This window comes from Phoenix dactylifera, chromosome 6 (assembly GCF_051530095.1).
Source record: "Phoenix dactylifera cultivar Ajwa chromosome 6, Ajwa_hap1_PhDact_Kaust_v1.1, whole genome shotgun sequence".
NCBI classification, from domain to species: domain Eukaryota; kingdom Viridiplantae; phylum Streptophyta; class Magnoliopsida; order Arecales; family Arecaceae; genus Phoenix; species Phoenix dactylifera.
Genome location: NC_143195.1, coordinates 19134202 through 19155053, shown reverse-complemented (window position 1 = coordinate 19155053; position 20852 = coordinate 19134202). Strand labels below are relative to the sequence as shown.

The 20852-nt window shown below is 40.6% G+C and overlaps 2 non-coding genes across 2 annotated transcripts; both read left to right on the top strand.

Moving 5' to 3' along the window:
* Positions 1 to 6689: 6689 nt before the first annotated feature.
* Positions 6690 to 6795, top strand: LOC149753331 (small nucleolar RNA R71). Its single transcript, XR_016395802.1, has one exon. It is a non-coding gene; the product is annotated as a small nucleolar RNA R71 (small nucleolar RNA).
* A 6693-nt stretch (positions 6796 to 13488) lies between these two features.
* LOC149753330 (small nucleolar RNA R71) lies at positions 13489 to 13594 on the top strand. Its single transcript, XR_016395829.1, has one exon. It is a non-coding gene; the product is annotated as a small nucleolar RNA R71 (small nucleolar RNA).
* The last annotated feature ends 7258 nt before the right edge of the window (positions 13595 to 20852 follow it).

The window sequence follows — 20852 nt, the reverse complement described above, 5'->3', positions numbered from 1 at the left end:
GTTCTTCCTATGGGAAAGTATTTTTTTAAGAATTCTTGTTGCATTTGACCCTAGGAATGAATCGAGTTGGCTTCTAAAGAATTCAACCATTGCTTGGCTCTATCTTTAAGGGAGAAGGGGAATAATCTAAGTTTCAGAGCATCATCAGTGAAATTCTGAATCTTGACAGTGGTGCAAATCTCAAGGAATTCGTCTAGGTGTTTATATGGATCTTCATTGGTGAGCCCATAAAAAGATGGAAGCATTTGGATCACACTAGACTTTATTTCATATTGTACAGCTGCTACCTCAGGAAATCGAATGCAAGATGGGGAAGTGTAAATAGTGGGAGTAAAATATTCCCTCAGGAGTTTGGGTTGTTCTTCAGCCATCTTAAGAGGTGGGGATGATCCTAATGTTTTGATCTTAGCTCGAATGTTCCTAAGGGTTCGTTCTATTTCAGGGTCAAAAGGTAATAGGTTTCGTACTCTAGAACGACTACCTTGCATACACTAGTACTTGATCAATCAAGCATGCAATAAAAGATAAACACATCAATCCTTGTGTTTGTCCTGAAACCACTAGACAGCTCTTAACTGGTTTGAAGAGGGCACCTAAGCCTCCAATCCGGTCTAATGAACCGAGTTGACCAGGTAAGCTCCCAGGTAAGTGGAGGGGTCACGATGCGTTCGCAAAGGTCCCACTTAAAACTCACTTGCCTCGAACAGATGAACTGTCTCCCTTATAGGGACAAAGCTTGCCTAGACATCAACTAAGCCACAGAGCGAAATTGGTGCAACTTTCGGTGATCTTCGTCCTATTGAGCTCGAATATCCCTAGGGTCCAATGTCTAATTGATTTTAATTAAAGTGACACTATGTGAGATTGAGTTCACCTAAATTGGGCAAGAGTCCGGTGATGAAATCCGGCTCTTATCTTGTTGGGGTGATTGCCCTTACTATGTGCAAATTGATTTGTGTATGTGTATCAAGCATGCATTCACAATTTTGCTATAATTAAAATCAAACAATCACCACAAAATTTCAAACCAATAATTAATTTAAATAAGAAAAGTTTAGAGGTTACCAAAGGGAATTTCTCCAGCGATTTTTTTTTTTTTTTTTTTTTGCAAACCTCTACAGCATTTCTTTTTCGGCAGTTCTCCTTTTGATCATCCCAGATTTTTTTTCTTTCTCGATTCCTGATAAAAGAAATAAATAAATAAATAAAAATTGGTAAGGGAGAAAAAGAAGAAAAATAACAATAATAGAAAAAAAATTTTTAATTAATTTTTTTTTAATTTTTAAATAATTTTTTTTAAATAAGAAAAATAACTATGCTAGCAATCCCCGGCAGCGGCGCCAAAAATTGATCGGTTATTTCAATTTTGAAAATAAAACCACGCAATAGCACGTATCCTGTAGGATAGTGATTACGGGTGTCGGTCCACAGGGATTGAAGAATAAGTTATTTTTCTTTTAAAAATAAATCAACAAGAAGGATTTGCTAACTTGATTTAACTAAATCAAACTATGAGTACGGATTGAAATTTTATCAAAGTAAATAGATCTAGGGTTTGGAATCCACCACATAGCATTGCATCAAGGATTGTGTTCTTAATCTTATCTTTTGGAGAGGCATGCAATTTTGGCTACAAGCCTTATAAAATAAAAGCATAAAGAGTTTTAGGAAGATCCATCTTCGGTATAGCATGAAGTGTCTACCTAAGTATGCTAATCTAGGGTGTAGCACATCTCATCTTCCTAGGCATGGATCATCTTAGACTACTTTAGCAACATGAATAGTAAATGGCATGCTCAAGATTTAAACATCATAAAATAATTTTTCATTGAGAATGAGAATTTAAACAAACTCCAAAAAGATTAAAAGAGTAAGAACTACAATGCCCTGTTACATTGCTAGGGCTTCATCCAGCCCTAGACTAGGTGTTCAGCCGCGCATGGTGGCCGGATGTCCTTCCATCTTCAAATGAAAGCCTTCACCTCTCATTCTTCCCAGAATAACACAAACTCTTCTCTTTCCTCCCCTCTCTCTTCTTTTTTTTTATTTCTTTCTCTCGGCTGGTGGCTTCTTCTTCTTCACCGAAACAGGGGTTCTCCCCTGTTTTCTTTCTTCTCAACCGAGCTCCCCCCTTTCCAAGCCGATGGCCACCCTCTTTATACCCATTCTCCCCCTTGATGGATCCACTGAGAGCGCGCTGGAGATGCGGATGTGAGATCACGGGATGCCCGGACGCGGAGGAGGCTGGGATCACGGAAAGAAGGCTGGGCTCTTGATGCGGCTCGGAACGCACGCGGTTGATGGCGGAGCTAGATCTCGGCTGCGAGCTGCATCACCGGCGGAGGAAGAGGCGGAGATGCTGGGATTTTGACTGCTAGGAGTGGATCGTTGATCTCTGATCTCGCTCGGAACGGCAGCTGTGAGGAGGCGGGGATGCAGGTGGATGCCTGATGCGTGGCTGGCTGGAGACGTGAGGCGTGCCGGCACGATCTCTGCTGATCTGGTCGCGATTGGGAGCTGAGATCTGGGACGCCTCGGCTGTGGAAGGAAATCCGGATGGCCGGAGATGTGCTGCAGACTTGAATTGCGCCATGGATGCGTTGAAGACGCCTCGGACGAACGCCTGATTTGCTGGATTGCATCGTGGGATGAAGAGGCGGGGTCATCCGGGATTTGGGATCTTGAATCCGGAGGAGACGCGGACGGTGATGGCGAGAATCGGGAGGCTGGGTCGATTTGGAAATCTCCCTTGTTTCAGTGCTGCATTGGGGCCGGCTGGGAGGGAGATGAGCTTTGTTTTGAAGCAAAGGAAAAACGTGTGGATTTGAGCCTGGGAGATTTGTTGGATACGGGGGATGATGAATCGCATGAGGATTCATCTGGGAAGCTTGGATTGGCTTGGATAGTGGAGAAAATCTGGGAAGGATAGGGAAGGATACGGCTGAGCTGGGAGATGGTCCGAAACGGGGGAAGAGAAGAGGAGAAGAATGATGCGGAAGATGAATACGGGCGTGAGTGAATTTTATTATTATTATTTTTTAGAGAGATGGTTGGGGTCCACTCGGGTAGGTTGGGAGGGCTCTGTTTTGCTAAGTTGGGAAGCCTGGTGCACACGGGAAAGATGACGTGGACAAAGGAATGGATAGCTTTATGCACATGTGGAAGAAAGTAATCCACACATGAAACAGATTGGGACTAATTCGTGAATGGGGTGACTCGACCTGCACACACATTAAACTAAATCGATATAGAAAATTAAACCAAACTTGAATTACCTCTAATAATTTATTAAAATGAAATGACGAGGGGAAACATATTTTCTTCTGTTAATATTTAAAATATGTGTATAACAATAATAATAAGTGCTATGTAAAATAGATAAATTTGTACATTAATTAGCACTTATCACACCCCCAAACCTACATTTTGCTAGTTCTCGAGCAAAATAGAAGAGAAATTAACTCACTTTCGCAGGAATCGCGATTGTATTTACCATATGCAACAAGGCTTTAAACCCCTAGGTTACCCTAGTGGACGAGTTATAGTCTCGTGAGGGTTTTCAGTGAAGATACCCACAAACTTCAATATCATTTATTGTTATGATTAATTTGTTGTTGTTGTTGTTGTTTTTTTTTTTTTTTTAATTTGATTGATGAAACTTCAAATTCCAAGTGCATACTAGCTAGAAAAAAAACTTTTTTTTTAATTAAAATCTAATTTAAGATACATAAATGATAAGAATTTCAAAGCACACACGATTTTATTTACTAAGTCAGCCCAAATTCTAGATTAGTATGCAATCTAAGTTAAAGTCATTAAGTTTCCGTTTAGGAAGTTGTAAGACTTATTTATACTGGAGTGCTCGGTGAAATCTGGACCGTACACAAGCTAAGGGTTCGGATCTCCAAAATATTGTTAATACTAGTAGTTTCCAAGGATTGGTCGAAAAGACCTACTCACTGATTCAAAATCATCTTATCTGCAGGATTTCGAGAGTTGTGGATGTTTACTTTAGTACCTCACGGGCTTTATCTGTAATATTCTAGTTTACTCGAATTTTTACGACGACGGCTTTCACACTATTGTCTTTTCGGTCAATACAACATTTTTTTTTCTTTTTTTTTTTAAAGAAAGATATATAAATTGTGCACTTTTACTCTTGTGGTGATTTCTCCGTGTAACGAGCAATCAGTCGACAACTCTCACACCAGTTGGCATAAGGTGTCGGGCATCAAGACTCCCCTACGGACTTATGCTCGGAGTCCTCATCACAAGCCCACTTGATCTTTGACAATAGGTAGCCCTTTTCGATGTTCCTGACTAAATCCATTTTTATTGATGTTTTTTTTTTTTTTTGGATTAGATAAGTATGATTCATCAGGGTCCAAGGTTGCTACCATACTCTCAACATAATGTCGAGCCTAGACCTTAGAAGAGTCGGCCAGTGTGTAGTGAAATTCCAAAGTATTAATTAGCTTACAACTCCCTAAGAGAGACTTAATAAAAAGAACTTAAATTTGTATTACTTCCGACTAGTCATTGGGTTTTTTGGATTTTATATACCTTGTGTGTTTAGCATTCTCGCATTAATGTATAGAAATGAGGTTTTTTTTTTAAAAAAAACAAAAAAAAAATTTTAATTATTTTTTTTAATTATTATTATTATTTTATAAAAAATGAAAATGAACACATTTTTTTTTAAAAAAGATATTTTTATTTTTTTATTTTTTTATTTCTTTTGATAAACCTGACATTATGAAGTGAAAACGAATGCAAAAGATGCAAACAAAACAAAAAATGAAAAAAATACTTAAAAATATCCCCAAACCTAAACCTAACATTGTCCTCAATGTTAAAAGAAATCTAAGAGAATTGGGTTGCCTCCCAACAAGCGCTAAGTTTATTGTCTTCAGCCAGACATAGTGAGATAGTTTTTGCATCTCCTTCTATGAGGTCATCTATTTTGTCTATCATAAAACACTCAATTTTCCTTGCGGGTTGGTCGGCCGCATTGAACACATTTAATTTTACCTTCATGTTCCCAAATGATATGTTCATTACCCCTGTTCTACAATTGATGCATGCATTGGCTGTTGCTAAAAAGGGCCGCCCAAGGATCACGGGGATTTGTTTATTAGGATTGGGCTCATGTTCCATATCAAGGACAATGAAATCTACTGGAAAATAGAATTTATCTACCTTGACAAGAACATCTTCAATTATCCCACGTGGTGTTTTTACAGATCGATCAGCCAATTGAAGGGATACCGAGGTTGGTTTTAACTCACCTAAACCAAGTTTCTCATAAACTGAATAAGGTAAAAGGTTGACACTTGCCCCTAGATCTAAGAGTGCTCGATCAATGAAATTATTTCCTAAGACACAGGAGATGGTGGGAGCACCAGGATCTTTGAATTTTGGAGGGGTGTTGTGTTGGAGAATAGAACTCACTTGCTCAGTTAGGAAGACCTTTTTAGGCACATGTGTCCTAGATTTTCGCTTTTGTGTACAAAGGTCTTTGAGAAATTTGGCATAGGAGGGAACTTGTCTGATGGCATCAAGGAGTGGGAGGTTAATTTTAACTTGTTTGAAGACCTCCATCATCTCTTCTAATGAAGTTCCCTTTTTGCCAAATGGAGAGGGTGAAGTAAGAGCTTCAGGATATGGGGCCTTTGGGATATGAGTTTTGGCAGAAGGTGGACTAGGTGAAGAAGAAGAAGAAGGTTTTTCATTTGACACATTTCTATCCTCTTCTTCATCTTCCTTATTGTTGTCCTCCCCAATCTTATTGTCTACTACACGTCCACTCCTTAGGGTAGTCAAAGCATTGGCTTGTTCATGATGAATTGCATTTAGTTGATTTTCTTGAGCCATGTATTGTCCCCTAGGATTACTTAGTGGTTGGCTTGGAAGCTTTCCTTCCTCTCGCTTGTTTAGTGCATTAGCTAGTTGACCCATTTGGGATTCTAGCTTGGCGATTGATTGCGTATGAGAGTGCACTAATTGTGTAATGGTTTCCAAACCTTGAAGGGCGTTCAACACTTTCTCCTCAAAGGCTGTGTTTCTTTGGGGTGGAGGAGAAGTGTGTTGAAATTGAGTCGAGGGACGGTAGGGATGAATATTTTGTTGGGTTTGAAAATTCTGAGGATTTTGAAAATTTTGGGAATAGGGTTGGGCTGTGTTCGAAGCTTGCTGCTTCCAAGAAAAGTTTGGATGATTTCGCCATCCCGAGTTATATGTATTGGAAAATGGGTCATTACCCGGTCTAGGCAGTGTTTGAGCAGCATTGATGTGTTCTTGCACGAGTTCGGAGAAATTGGGGCGCTGAAGGGCACTCATGAATAGGGTGGGATGGGCTAGAACAAATAGTACACACTTGTGCTTGGGAAGAGTTCATGTAATGCCCACCTATCATCAGTTGGTCAATCTTATGGGACAATGCATCTACCTTGCTAGACAGGTCCATAGAATGACTTATTTCACAAATGATCCCTTTTCTTTGAGAACTCGGGGGTGCTTGACGAGAACATGAAGCATGGTGGAGGGAGTTTTCATTTAGATTTTCAAATAATTTCCATGCTTCATGCTCATTTTGAAGCATGAATGTCCCCCCACATGCGGCATCAATCATCTGACGGTTTCGTTCAGTCAATCCGTCATAGAAGTATTGCACTAGCTGCCACTTAGGTATTTGATGATGTGGGCATTTACGGATTAGGTCCCGAAATCTCTCCCAAGTTTCATGAAATTCTTCTCCCTTAGTTTGGGAGAAGCTTGTGATAGCACGTCTAAACTGGTTCGTTCTTCCTATGGGAAAGTATTTTTTTAAGAATTCTTGTTGCATTTGACCCTAGGAATGAATCGAGTTGGCTTCTAAAGAATTCAACCATTGCTTGGCTCTATCTTTAAGGGAGAAGGGGAATAATCTAAGTTTCAGAGCATCATCAGTGAAATTCTGAATCTTGACAGTGGTGCAAATCTCAAGGAATTCATCTAGATGTTTATATGGATCTTCATTGGTGAGCCCATAAAAAGATGGAAGCATTTGGATCACACTAGACTTTATTTCGTATTGTACAGCTGCTACCTCAGGTAATCGAATGCAAGATGGGGAAGTGTAAATAGTGGGAGTAAAATATTTCCTCAAGAGTTTGGGTTGTTCTTCAGCCATCTTAAGAGGTGGGGATGATCCTAATGTTTTGATCTTAGCTCGAATGTTCCTAAGGGTTCGTTCTATTTCAGGGTCAAAAGGTAATAGGTTTCGTACTCTAGAACGACTACCTTGCATACACTAGTACTTGATCAATCAAGCATGCAATAAAAGATAAACACATCAATCCTTGTGTTTGTCCTGAAACCACTAGACAGCTCCTAACTGGTTTGAAGAGGGCACCTAAGCCTCCAATCCGGTCTAATGAACCAAGTTGACCAGGTAAGCTCCCAGGTAAGTGGAGGGGTCACGATGCGTTCGCAAAGGTCCCACTTAAAACTCACTTGCCTCGAACAGATGAACTGTCTCCCTTATAGGGACAAAGCTTGCCTAGACATCAACTAAGCCACAGAGCGAAATTGGTGCAACTTTCGGTGATCTTCGTCCTATTGAGCTCGAATATCCCTAGGGGCCAATGTCTAATTGATTTTAATTAAAGTGACACTATGTGAGATTGAGTTCACCTAAATTGGGCAAGAGTCCGGTGATGAAATCCTGCTCTTATCTTGTTGGGGTGATTGCCCTTACTATGTGCAAATTGATTTGTGTATGTGTATCAAGCATGCATTCACAATTTTGCTATAATTAAAATCAAACAATCACCACAAAATTTCAAACCAATAATTAATTTAAATAAGAAAAGTTTAGAGGTTACCAAAGGGAATTTCTCCAGCGATTTTTTTTTTTTTTTTTTTTTGCAAACCTCTACAGCATTTCTTTTTCGGCAGTTCTCCTTTTGATCATCCCAGATTTTTTTTCTTTCTCGATTCCTGATAAAAGAAATAAATAAATAAATAAAAATTGGTAAGGGAGAAAAAGAAGAAAAATAACAATAATAGAAAAAAAAATTTTAATTAATTTTTTTTAATTTTTAAATAATTTTTTTTAAATAAGAAAAATAACTATGCTAGCAATCCCCGGCAGCGGCGCCAAAAATTGATCGGTTATTTCAATTTTGAAAATAAAACCACGCAATAGCACGTATCCTGTAGGATAGTGATTACGGGTGTCGGTCCACAGGGATTGAAGAATAAGTTATTTTTCTTTTAAAAATAAATCAACAAGAAGGATTTGCTAACTTGATTTAACTAAATCAAACTATGAGTACGGATTGAAATTTTATCAAAGTAAATAGATCTAGGGTTTGGAATCCACCACATAGCATTGCATCAAGGATTGTGTTCTTAATCTTATCTTTTGGAGAGGCATGCAATTTTGGCTACAAGCCTTATAAAATAAAAGCATAAAGAGTTTTAGGAAGATCCATCTTCGGTATAGCATGAAGTGTCTACCTAAGTATGCTAATCTAGGGTGTAGCACATCTCATCTTCCTAGGCATGGATCATCTTAGACTACTTTAGCAACATGAATAGTAAATGGCATGCTCAAGATTTAAACATCATAAAATAATTTTTTATTGAGAATGAGAATTTAAACAAACTCCAAAAAGATTAAAAGAGTAAGAACTACAATGCCCTGTTACATTGCTAGGGCTTCATCCAGCCCTAGACTAGGTGTTCAGCCGCGCATGGTGGCCGGATGTCCTTCCATCTTCAAATGAAAGCCTTCACCTCTCATTCTTCCCAGAATAACACAAACTCTTCTCTTTCCTCCCCTCTCTCTTCTTTTTTTTTATTTCTTTCTCTCGGCTGGTGGCTTCTTCTTCTTCACCGAAACAGGGGTTCTCCCCTGTTTTCTTTCTTCTCAACCGAGCTCCCCCCTTTCCAAGCCGATGGCCACCCTCTTTATACCCATTCTCCCCCTTGATGGATCCACTGAGAGCGCGCTGGAGATGCGGATGTGAGATCACGGGATGCCCGGACGCGGAGGAGGCTGGGATCACGGAAAGAAGGCTGGGCTCTTGATGCGGCTCGGAACGCACGCGGTTGATGGCGGAGCTAGATCTCGGCTGCGAGCTGCGTCACCGGCGGAGGAAGAGGCGGAGATGCTGGGATTTTGACTGCTAGGAGTGGATCGTTGATCTCTGATCTCGCTCGGAACGGCAGCTGTGAGGAGGCGGGGATGCAGGTGGATGCCTGATGCGTGGCTGGCTGGAGACGTGAGGCGTGCCGGCACGATCTCTGCTGATCTGGTCGCGATTGGGAGCTGAGATCTGGGACGCCTCGGCTGTGGAAGGAAATCCGGATGGCCGGAGATGTGCTGCAGACTTGAATTGCGCCATGGATGCGTTGAAGACGCTTCGGACGAACGCCTGATTTGCTGGATTGCATCGTGGGATGAAGAGGCGGGGTCATCCGGGATTTGGGATCTTGAATTCGGAGGAGACGCGGACGGTGATGGCGAGAATCGGGAGGCTGGGTCGATTTGGAAATCTCCCTTGTTTCAGTGCTGCATTGGGGCCGGCTGGGAGGGAGATGAGCTTTGTTTTGAAGCAAAGGAAAAACGTGTGGATTTGAGCCTGGGAGATTTGTTGGATACGGGGGATGATGAATCGCATGAGGATTCATCTGGGAAGCTTGGATTGGCTTGGATAGTGGAGAAAATCTGGGAAGGATAGGGAAGGATACGGCTGAGCTGGGAGATGGTCCGAAACAGGGGAAGAGAAGAGGAGAAGAATGATGCGGAAGATGAATACGGGCGTGAGTGAATTTTATTATTATTATTTTTTAGAGAGATGGTTGGGGTCCACTCGGGTAGGTTGGGAGGGCTCTGTTTTGCTAAGTTGGGAAGCCTGGTGCACACGGGAAAGATGACGTGGACAAAGGAATGGATAGCTTTATGCACATGTGGAAGAAAGTAATCCACACATGAAACAGATTGGGACTAATTCGTGAATGGGGTGACTCGACCTGCACACACATTAAACTAAATCGATATAGAAAATTAAACCAAACTTGAATTACCTCTAATAATTTATTAAAATGAAATGACGAGGGGAAACATATTTTCTTCTGTTAATATTTAAAATATGTGTATAACAATAATAATAAGTGCTATGTAAAATAGATAAATTTGTACATTAATTAGCACTTATCACACCCCCAAACCTACATTTTACTAGTTCTCGAGCAAAATAGAAGAGAAATTAACTCACTTTCGCAGGAATCGCGATTGTATTTACCATATGCAACAAGGCTTTAAACCCCTAGGTTACCCTAGTGGACGAGTTATAGTCTCGTGAGGGTTTTCAGTGAAGATACCCACAAACTTCAATATCATTTATTGTTATGATTAATTTGTTGTTGTTGTTGTTGTTTTTTTTTTTTTTTTAATTTGATTGATGAAACTTCAAATTCCAAGTGCATACTAGCTAGAAAAAAAACTTTTTTTTTAATTAAAATCTAATTTAAGATACATAAATGATAAGAATTTCAAAGCACACACGATTTTATTTACTAAGTCAGCCCAAATTCTAGATTAGTATGCAATCTAAGTTAAAGTCATTAAGTTTCCGTTTAGGAAGTTGTAAGACTTATTTATACTGGAGTGCTCGGTGAAATCTGGACCGTACACAAGCTAAGGGTTCGGATCTCCAAAATATTGTTAATACTAGTAGTTTCCAAGGATTGGTCGAAAAGACCTACTCACTGATTCAAAATCATCTTATCTGCAGGATTTCGAGAGTTGTGGATGTTTACTTTAGTACCTCACGGGCTTTATCTGTAATATTCTAGTTTACTCGAATTTTTACGACGACGGCTTTCACACTATTGTCTTTTCGGTCAATACAACATTTTTTTTTCTTTTTTTTTTTTAAAGAAAGATATATAAATTGTGCACTTTTACTCTTGTGGTGATTTCTCCGTGTAACGAGCAATCAGTCGACAACTCTCACACCAGTTGGCATAAGGTGTCGGGCATCAAGACTCCCCTACGGACTTATGCTCGGAGTCCTCATCACAAGCCCACTTGATCTTTGACAATAGGTAGCCCTTTTCGATGTTCCTGACTAAATCCATTTTTATTGATGTTTTTTTTTTTTTTTTGGATTAGATAAGTATGATTCATCAGGGTCCAAGGTTGCTACCATACTCTCAACATAATGTCGAGCCTAGACCTTAGAAGAGTCGGCCAGTGTGTAGTGAAATTCCAAAGTATTAATTAGCTTACAACTCCCTAAGAGAGACTTAATAAAAAGAACTTAAATTTGTATTACTTCCGACTAGTCATTGGGTTTTTTGGATTTTATATACCTTGTGTGTTTAGCATTCTCGCATTAATGTATAGAAATGAGGTTTTTTTTTTAAAAAAAACAAAAAAAAAATTTTAATTATTTTTTTTAATTATTATTATTATTTTATAAAAAATGAAAATGAACACATTTTTTTTAAAAAAGATATTTTTATTTTTTTATTTTTTTATTTCTTTTGATAAACCTGACATTATGAAGTGAAAACGAATGCAAGAGATGCAAACAAAACAAAAAATGAAAAAAATACTTAAAAATATCCCCAAACCTAAACCTAACATTGTCCTCAATGTTAAAGAAATCTAAGAGAATTGGGTTGCCTCCCAACAAGCGCTAAGTTTATTGTCTTCAGCCAGACATAGTGAGATAGTTTTTGCATCTCCTTCTATGAGGTCATCTATTTTGTCTATCATAAAACACTCAATTTTCCTTGCGGGTTGGTCGGCCGCATTGAACACATTTAATTTTACCTTCATGTTTCCAAATGATATGTTCATTACCCCTGTTCTACAATTGATGCATGCATTGGCTGTTGCTAAAAAGGGCCGCCCAAGGATCACGGGGATTTGTTTATTAGGATTGGGCTCATGTTCCATATCAAGGACAATGAAATCTACTGGAAAATAGAATTTATCTACCTTGACAAGAACATCTTCAATTATCCCACGTGGTGTTTTTACAGATCGATCAGCCAATTGAAGGGATACCGAGGTTGGTTTTAACTCACCTAAACCAAGTTTCTCATAAACTGAATAAGGTAAAAGGTTGACACTTGCCCCTAGATCTAAGAGTGCTCGATCAATGTAATTATTTCCTAAGACACAGGAGATGGTGGGAGCACCAGGATCTTTGAATTTTGGAGGGGTGTTGTGTTGGAGAATAGAACTCACTTGCTCAGTTAGGAAGACCTTTTTAGGCACATGTGTCCTAGATTTTCGCTTTTGTGTACAAAGGTCTTTGAGAAATTTGGCATAGGAGGGAACTTGTCTGATGGCATCAAGGAGTGGGAGGTTAATTTTAACTTGTTTGAAGACCTCCATCATCTCTTCTAATGAAGTTCCCTTTTTGCCAAATGGAGAGGGTGAAGTAAGAGCTTCAGGATATGGGCCCTTTGGGATATGAGTTTTGGCAGAAGGTGGACTAGGTGAAGAAGAAGAAGAAGGTTTTTCATTTGACACATTTCTATCCTCTTCTTCATCTTCCTTATTGTTGTCCTCCCCAATCTTATTGTCTACTACACGTCCACTCCTTAGGGTAGTCAAAGCATTGGCTTGTTCATGATGAATTGCATTTAGTTGATTTTCTTGAGCCATGTATTGTCCCCTAGGATTACTTAGTGGTTGGCTTGGAAGCTTTCCTTCCTCTCGCTTGTTTAGTGCATTAGCTAGTTGACCCATTTGGGATTCTAGCTTGGCGATTGATTGCGTATGAGAGTGCACTAATTGTGTAATGGTTTCCAAACCTTGAAGGGCGTTCAACACTTTCTCCTCAAAGGCTGTGTTTCTTCGGGGTGGAGGAGAAGTGTGTTGAAATTGAGTCGAGGGACGGTAGGGATGAATATTTTGTTGGGTTTGAAAATTCTGAGGATTTTGAAAATTTTGGGAATAGGGTTGGGCTGTGTTCGAAGCTTGCTGCTTCCAAGAAAAGTTTGGATGATTTCGCCATCCCGAGTTATATGTATTGGAAAATGGGTCATTACCCGGTCTAGGCAGTGTTTGAGCAGCATTGATGTGTTCTTGCACGAGTTCGGAGAAATTGGGGCGCTGAAGGGCACTCATGAATAGGGTGGGATGGGCTAGAACAAATAGTACACACTTGTGCTTGGGAAGAGTTCATGTAATGCCCACCTATCATCAGTTGGTCAATCTTATGGGACAATGCATCTACCTTGCTAGACAGGTCCATAGAATGACTTATTTCACAAATGATCCCTTTTCTTTGAGAACTCGGGGGTGCTTGACGAGAACATGAAGCATGGTGGAGGGAGTTTTCATTTAGATTTTCAAATAATTTCCATGCTTCATGCTCATTTTGAAGCATGAATGTCCCCCCACATGCGGCATCAATCATCTGAGGGTTTCGTTCAGTCAATCCGTCATAGAAGTATTGCACTAGCTGCCACTTAGGTATTTGATGATGTGGGCATTTACGGATTAGGTCCCGAAATCTCTCCCAAGTTTCATGAAATTCTTCTCCCTTAGTTTGGGAGAAACTTGTGATAGCACGTCTAAACTGGTTCGTTCTTCCTATGGGAAAGTATTTTTTTAAGAATTCTTGTTGCATTTGACCCTAGGAATGAATCGAGTTGGCTTCTAAAGAATTCAACCATTGCTTGGCTCTATCTTTAAGGGAGAAGGGGAATAATCTAAGTTTCAGAGCATCATCAGTGAAATTCTGAATCTTGACAGTGGTGCAAATCTCAAGAAATTCATCTAGGTGTTTATATGGATCTTCATTGGTGAGCCCATAAAAAGATGGAAGCATTTGGATCACACTAGACTTTATTTCGTATTGTACAGCTGCTACTCAGGTAATCGAATGCAAGATGGGGAAGTGTAAATAGTGGGAGTAAAATATTTCCTCAGGAGTTTGGGTTGTTCTTCAGCCATCTTAAGAGGTGGGGATGATCCTAATGTTTTGATCTTAGCTCGAATGTTCCTAAGGGTTCGTTCTATTTCAGGGTCAAAAGGTAATAGGTTTCGTACTCTAGAACGACTACCTTGCATACACTAGTACTTGATCAATCAAGCATGCAATAAAAGATAAACACATCAATCCTTGTGTTTGTCCTGAAACCACTAGACAGCTCCTAACTGGTTTGAAGAGGGCACCTAAGCCTCCAATCCGGTCTAATGAACCGAGTTGACCAGGTAAGCTCCCAGGTAAGTGGAGGGGTCACGATGCGTTCGCAAAGGTCCCACAAAAAACCCACTTGCCTCGAACTGATGAACTGTCTCCCTTATAGGGACAAAGCTTGCCTAGACATCAACTAAGCCACAGAGCGAAATTGGTGCAACTTTCGGTGATCTTCGTCCTATTGAGCTCGAATGTCCCTAGGGGCCAATGTCTAATTGATTTTAATTAAAGTGACACTATGTGAGATTGAGTTCACCTAAATTGGGCAAGAGTCCGGTGATGAAATCCGGCTCTTATCTTGTTGGGGTGATTGCCCTTACTATGTGCAAATTGATTTGTGTATGTGTATCAAGCATGCATTCACAATTTTGCTATAATTAAAATCAAACAATCACCACAAAATTTCAAACCAATAATTAATTTAAATAAGAAAAGTTTAGAGGTTACCAAAGGGAATTTCTCCAGCGATTTTTTTTTTTTTTTTTGCAAACCTCTACAGCATTTCTTTTCCTGCAGTTCTCCTTTTGATCATCCCAGATTTTTTTTCTTTCTCGATTCCTGATAAAAGAAATAAATAAATAAATAAAAATTGGTAAGGGAGAAAAAGAAGAAAAATAACAATAATAGAAAAAAAAATTTTAATTAATTTTTTTTTTAATTTTTAAATAATTTGTTTTATATAAGAAAAATAACTATGCTAGCAATCCCCGGCAGCGGCGCCAAAAATTGATCGGTTATTTCAATTTTGAAAATAAAATCACGCAATAGCACGTATCCTGTAGGATAGTGATTACGGGTGTCGGTCCACAGGGATTGAAGAATAAGTTATTTTTCTTTTAAAAATAAATCAACAAGAAGGATTTGCTAACTTGATTTAACTAAATCAAACTATGAGTACGGATTGAAATTTTATCAAAGTAAATAGATCTAGGGTTTGGAATCCACCACATAGCATTGCATCAAGGATTGTGTTCTTAATCTTATCTTTTGGAGAGGCATGCAATTTTGGCTACAAGCCTTATAAAATAAAAGCATAAAGAGTTTTAGGAAGATCCATCTTTGGTATAGCATGAAGTGTCTACCTAAGTATGCTAATCTAGGGTGTAGCACATCTCATCTTCCTAGGCATGGATCATCTTAGACTACTTAAGGAACATGAATAGTAAATGGCATGCTCAAGGTTTAAACATCATAAAATAATTTTTCATTGAGAATGAGAATTTAAACAAACTCCAAAAAGATTAAAAGAGTAAGAACTACAATGCCCTGTTACATTGCTAGGGCTTCATCCAGCCCTAGACTAGGTGTTCAGCCGCGCATGGTGGCCGGATGTCCTTCCATCTTCAAATGAAAGCCTTCACCTCTCTTCTTTTTTTTTATTTCTTTCTCTCGGCTGGTGGCTTCTTCTTCTTCACCGAAACAGGGGTTCTCTCCTGTTTTCTTTCTTCTCAACCGAGCTCCCCCCTTTCCAAGCCGATGGCCACCCTCTTTATACCCATTCTCCCCCTTGATGGATCCACTGAGAGCGCGCTGGAGATGCGGATGTGAGATCACGGGATGCCCGGACGTGGAGGAGGCTGGGATCACGGAAAGAAGGCTGGGCTCTTGATGCGGCTCGGAACGCACGCGGTTGATGGCGGAGCTAGATCTCGGCTGCGAGCTGCGTCACCGGCGGAGGAAGAGGCGGAGATGCTGGGATTTTGACTGCTAGGAGTGGATCGTTGATCTCTGATCTCGCTCGGAATGGCAGTTGTGAGGAGGCGGGGATGCAGGTGGATGCCTGATGCGTGGCTGGCTGGAGACGTGAGGCGTGCCGGCACGATCTCTGCTGATCTGGTCGCGATTGGGAGCTGAGATCTGGGACGCCTCGGCTGTGGAAGGAAATCCGGATGGCCGGAGATGTGCTGCAGACTTGAATTGCGCCATGGATGCGTTGAAGATGCTTCGGACGAACGCCTGATTCGCTGGATTGCATCGCGGGATGAAGAGGCGGGGTCATCCGGGATTTGGGATCTTGAATTCGGAGGAGACGCAGACGGTGATGGCGAGAATCGGGAGGCTGGGTCGATTTGGAAATCTCCCTTGTTTTAGTGCTGCATTGGGGCCGGCTGGGAGGGAGATGAGCTTTGTTTTGAAGCAAAGGAAAAACGTGTGGATTTGAGCCTGGGAGATTTGCTGGATACGGGGGATGATGAATCGCATGAGGATTCATCTGGGAAGCTTGGATTGGCTTGAATAGTGGAGAAAATCTGGGAAGGATAGGGAAGGATACGGCTGAGCTGGGAGATGGTCCGAAACAGGGGAAGAGAAGAGGAGAAGAATGATGCGGAAGATGAATACGGGCGTGATTGAATTTTATTATTATTATTTTTTAGAGAGATGGTTGGGGTCCACTCGGGTAGGTTGGGAGGGCTCTGTTTTGCTAAGTTGGGAAGCCTAGTGCACACGGGAAAGATGACGTGGACAAAGGAATGGATAGCTTTATGCACACGTGGAAGAAAGTAATCCACACATGAAATAGATTGGGACTAATTCGTGAATGGGGTGACTCGACCTGCACACACATTAAACTAAATCGATATAGAAAATTAAACCAAACTTGAATTACCTCTAATAATTTATTAAAATGAAATGACGAGGGGAAACCCCATTTTCTTCTGTTAATATTTAAAATATGTGTATAACAATAATAATAAGTGCTATGTAAAATAGATAAATTTGTACATTAATTAGCACTTATCGGTGTTTCAGTGAAAATCTTGTCTAAGTGTCTCTAGATTTGGTTCAAGATAGTTTGGATAAGTTAAGAAGTCAATTTGAACCAAAGTCTGAGACTCGAGTCGACTCCAGAATATTACGAGTCGACTCCAAGCGTATCAGAATCACTGGCACGGGCTCGAGTCGACTCCGGATCATTACGAGTCGACTCCGACTGAGAACAGACAGACGAACAGAAAGCATCAACTCAAAACCTGTCAGCGAGTCGACTCCTGAAGTGCGCGAGTCGACTCCGATGCTTACCGAGTCGACTCCGGAGTAATATGAGTCGACTCCAAGGAGTTACAGACAGAAAAGTCAGAGAGCGATTTTCGACCCTGAGATTCGAGTCGACTCCTGTGGAACGCGAGTCGACTCCGATGGTTGGCAGGTCGACTCCAAAGAAAGCGAGAGTCGACTCTCAGTGGTTCACAAGGCAAAAGTCAGAGAGCAGTTTTCGGACTCTGAGATTCGAGTCGACTCCCGCAATGCGCGAGTCGACTCCGAGACAGCGCGATCCCAAAAAGACAGAAGACCAAATTATTATCTCTGAGAGCCGAGTCGACTCCCAGACAGCTCGAGTCGACTTCAAGGCAGAAGGGTATGTTTCGGAAACTGAGAGCCGAGTCGACTCCGAAACAGTCCGAGTCGACTCCAAGACTGGACGAGGCGAATGACAGAAGATCGGGAGTTCGGGCTCTGAGCGCCGAGTCGACTCCCAGGACTGTCGGGTCGACTCGAGTGGGCCAAGTTGAAAATTAGCTCCATGGACTTCATGGATGAGCCGACTCCGAGAATGCCAAGTCAGCTCCAGAAGTTGGCGAGTCGACTCTAGGTTAAGTCGAGTCGACTCCCAGTCGAGGAGTTCACTTTAATTCAAATCTGGAACAGTTGCCGAGCCGACTCCAGAAAAGCATGAGTCGACTCCCGCTACAGCCGAGTCGACTCCAGATCGCGCGAGTCGACTCCGACCCCCAACGGACATATTGTCAGGTTGTGCAGAGTGTGCAGAACGGGCAGAAAAAGGTGTCTAATGGCTAATTTCCGTGGGGGATGGGTTAAATAGCCACAGAGGACTGTAGCAAGGCAGAGAACTACCATTCCATTCAAAAAGATCAAGCATTCATTCTCTGCAAGTGGTTTTTCAACGAAAAGAGGGAAGAGCGCCATTAACTCCTTCCAACCACATCTTCCCAACATTGAAAGAGATCTCCTCCTGCCTTCAAGTCGTCCAGAATTTCAAGAGGAGACCCAAAGTTCAAGAAGCCCTTTCTCTTCTCCAACTTAAACGCGTTTGAGGGCTCTTAACTTTGCTTTTATTAATATTGCTGTATATTTGCTTTTGAGAAGCTCTGTTTTTCTGTTTGTCCTCATTATTAGCATATTGTCTTAGCTTGGTTCAATCGGGGGATTGAATCAAGGGTGTAGAGGTTGGTTGGTGAGCCTAGGTTAAAACCAATGTGTAAGGGTTCGATTGTGTTCCCGGGAAAACAATCGGGGTGGTTCTAGTCGGTGAGCCAGGAAAAACCGACCGAGTTCGTTGTGAGCTCGTAAAACAACAAGTTTGGTTGTGAGATTGTAAAACAACCGACTGTAATCCAGGGGGTTATAGTGAATTCCCAAGTGAGACTTGGGGAGTGGACGTAGGAGCAAGGGTTAGCTCCGAACCACTATAAAAACCTTGTGTTTGTAATTGTTTGTTCCTTTCTCTTACTCTCATCTCACTCACAGCACATAGCAACTAACTAATCATCTTGCTAAAGTCTTAATTAGTCTTCCACAAATATTTTAGTTGCAAATTATTTTAAAAACCCAATTCACCCCCCTCTTGGGTTGTCTATCTGGGCAACAAGTGGTATCAGAGCCTAAACTCTTCTACCCTAAGAGTCAAAGATCAAAATGACAACCCCATTTGGATCTTTCCACATCGAGGGTCAGTCCGCCCAAAGACCCCCATTCTTTAATGGATCCGACTACTCATATTGGAAGGCTAGGATGAGGATATTTATCCAAGCCCAAGATTATGAGATGTGGACCATCATATTGAATGGACCATACATCCCATCCATCCATGTAGAGGGTGTCACAGTACCCAAACTAGAAAAGGATTGGGATGACCATGACTTTAGGAAGGCACAACTCAATGCCAAAGCAATGAATGTGCTCTATTGTGCACTAGATAGGAATGAATTCAATAGAGTCTGTACTTGCAATTCTGCAAAAGAGATTTGGGATAGACTTGAAGTGACCCATGAGGGCACAAATCAAGTCAAAGAATCCAAAATAAATATATTGGTTCATAAGTATGAACTATTTAAGATGGATTCTAATGAAACAATCACATGCATGTTCACTAGATTTACTGACATTGTTAATGGCCTAAAAAGCCTTGGCAAAAACTATACTAACAGTGATGTTGTCAGGAAGATTCTTCGCTGCTTACCAAGGTCATGGGAAGCCAAAGTGACGGCAATCCAAGAAGCAAAGGATTTGAACAAGCTTCCTCTTGAGGAGCTTCTTGGATCTCTAATGACGCACGAGCTAACCATGAAGCAACACAACGAAGAAGAGTCCTTCCATAAGAAAAAGGTAATAGCTCTTAAATCTACTTCAACTAATAAAGACTTGTCTTGCAGTAGCAGCAGTGAAGAAGAGGATCATGAGGGAGATGATGATGAGGCTCTTCTCGTGCGCAAATTCAGAAAATTCATCAACCAAAAGAAGACCTTTCATCAAAGGAGAGGCCCCTCAAATTCCTATCGCAAGGATAAAGGTAAGGAAAGGAAAAAATGAGGGAATTGGGTGTTATGAGTGCAAGAAGCCGGGGCACATCAGAGCTGAGTGTCCCCTACTGAAGAAGGGGAGCAAGTACAAGAAGAAGAAAGCTCTTGTCACCACCCTATCGGACTCCGACGCATCATCGTCATCATCAGAAGAGGAACTAGAAGAAAAGGCCAATTTCTGCTTCATGGCCAATGACAATGAGGTAACATCCGCACCACATTTAGATTTTACTTTCGATGAACTATATGATGCTTTCAATGAATTAATGGATGAATACAAAACAATAAACGTTAAAAACAAAGAACTAAAAGTAACTAACCAAACTCATCTCCGTAAGTATGATTCATTAGTTAAGGATAAAGATGTTCTTATCAAAGAGAATGCAGAACTTAAAACAAGCAACCAAATCTTGGTACAAAAGAATAATACCTTAACTAAAGAAAATGAAAGGCTGAACAAAGAAACATTAGAACCCAAAAACAATAAACATATAAACGAGAGTATCACAAAAGAACTAAATGATCTAAAAGCAGAAAAACAAACACTAACTAAAGAACTTGAAAAATACAAATCCTTGGTTGAAAAATTTACATATAGTTCAGAAAAATTGAATATGATACTTAATAGTCAACGAGCGGTATTCAATAGAGCAGGTTTAGGATATAAACCAAAAAATAAGCAAAAACTTCTTAGTAACTTCTTTGTTAAAGCAGGAGAAAGCAAAACTAAGAAAATAACCTGTTTTTGTTGTGGAACTTTAGGACATAAAGCAAATGTGTGCAATTATAGAAAAGAAAAAACAAAAAGAAAAATTAAAAGGGTATGGGTTCCAAAAGGAACCAACATGACTAACCATGAAGGACCCAAGAAAACTTGGGTACCTAAGATTATATGATTTGCTTGTGTAGGAGTGTCTTGCAGCCAAGGTCAACAAAAATTGTTGGTACTTGGATAGTGGCTACTCAAGACACATGACGGGTGACAAGGATCAATTCTTCACCCTTGAAGCTAAGAAGGGAGGTGCTGTGACTTTTGGAGACAATAACCAAGGTCACATCATTGGTATAGGTAAAGTTCAAATTATCCCTTCTACTT